A 1,828-nucleotide genomic window follows, 5' to 3' on the forward strand; every position below is an offset into this window, starting at 1 on the left:
TACTTCCCTACAAATTATTGACTACTCTCTAAAAATCTATAATTTAATAGAGTGGATTGAAAAAATATGTCAAAGAGAATTCTCGGTTTTAAGTTCAAAGTTCTAACTCTCGCCCCCAACTCACCAGGCACATTGTCCAAGGTAATTTCCCTTGATCTTTTGAGGAAATATTGGCATTATATACCTGTTAGAATTCGAAAAATATCAAGTGACTAATATTTTTTTTTTTATCTTGTATTTAAATTAATACCAATTATTTTTCTATTTTATTTTACTAAAAGTGTTAGTTTTCTACTATTTTTCTATTATCTCTACATGGTAAAAGGATAAAATTTTAATTATAATAATTTTATTATGGGTAAAGTATACTTTTTGTTCTTAAAATTTAGTAAAAAATTCAAAAATACTCCTAAGTTTTATTTTGTTTCAATTTTGTTCCAAAAGTTTTTGATTTGTATCAAATATACTCTTAACGGCTAAATTTTCAAAAAAATTAAGATCAATCTAACAATAATGTATGAAAATTATGTTTGATTTGCTTGTGTTGAGGGTTGTTCTTATGAAATTGTTGTTGAATTGGTCTTAAATTTTTTGAAAAATTAGCCGTCCGGGGTATATTTGATGCAAATAAAAAACTTTTGGGATAAAATTAAAACAAAATAAAACTTAGGAGTATTTTTAAAATTTTTGTCAAATTTTAGGGACAAAAAATATACTTTACCCTTTTATTATTAAGGAATAATTTGCATCGGAACTGAAACGAACTAAATAACCTATGTAAAACGGTAAAAGCTGACCAAATTAATATACCATCAAAATACAACAACAACAACAACAAAGCCTTGTCCCACTAAGTGGGGTCGGCTACATGAATCAAGCGACGCCATTGTGCTCTGTCATGTATCATGTTTACAGAGAGACCGTTTACATGTAGATCTCGTTTGACCACCTCATGGATAGTCTTCTTAGGTCTTCCTCTACCTTTCGCCCTTTGTCCATCTTCCATCTCATCCACCCTCCTGACTGGATGTTCTATCGGTCTTCTTCTCACATGTTCAAACCACCTGAGACGCGATTCAACCATCTTTTCCACAATGGGTGCTACTCCAACTCTCTCCCTTATATCTTCATTCCTTATTTTATCCAATCGCGTATGACCACTCATCAATCTCAACATCTTCATCTCTACCACACTTAGCTTATGTTCGTGCTCCCCTTTAGCCGCCCAACACTCCGTACCATACAGCATAGCCGGTCTTATAGCGGTGCGATAGAATTTACCTTTAAGTTTTAAAGGCACTTTTTTGTCGCATATAAAACCAGATGCACTCCGCCATTTTGACCAACCTGCTTGGATCCTATGATTTACATCCTGTTCAATCTCTCCATTATCCTGTATGATGCACCCAAGATACTTAAAACTTTTAACTTTTTCTAGGATGTTTTCTCCAATCTTCACCTCTATATTTGGGTTTTCCCTTCTCAGACTGAACTTACATTCCATATATTCCGTCTTGCTACGGCTTATGCGCAGACCATACACTTCTAAAACTTCTCTCCATAACTCCAACTTCTTATTTAGGTCTTCCCTTGACTCTCCCATAAGGACGATATCATCGGCAAAAAGCATGCACCATGGCACAGGCTTTTGGATGTGCTCTGTGAGTACTTCCAGGACTAATGTGAAAAGGTATGGACTTAAGGATGATCCCTGGTGTAATCCTATACCAATAGGGAATTCCTCCGTCACACCACCTTGAGTCTTCACACTAGTTGTGGCCCCATCATACATGTCTTTAATTGCCCGAATATATGCGATCCTTACTCT

At 35.0% G+C, this 1,828-nt stretch overlaps 1 protein-coding gene across 6 annotated transcripts in view; it reads left to right on the forward strand.

The window, feature by feature from the left end:
- The window catches only part of LOC107496509 (DNA polymerase I A, chloroplastic/mitochondrial), a 56,156-nt gene that overhangs the window by 13,492 nt on the left and 40,836 nt on the right, over positions 1–1,828 (forward strand). The gene's annotated exons all lie outside the window — the stretch shown is intronic.

The sequence above is a fragment of the Arachis duranensis genome, chromosome 7 (assembly GCF_000817695.3).
Source record: "Arachis duranensis cultivar V14167 chromosome 7, aradu.V14167.gnm2.J7QH, whole genome shotgun sequence".
NCBI lineage: Eukaryota > Viridiplantae > Streptophyta > Magnoliopsida > Fabales > Fabaceae > Arachis > Arachis duranensis.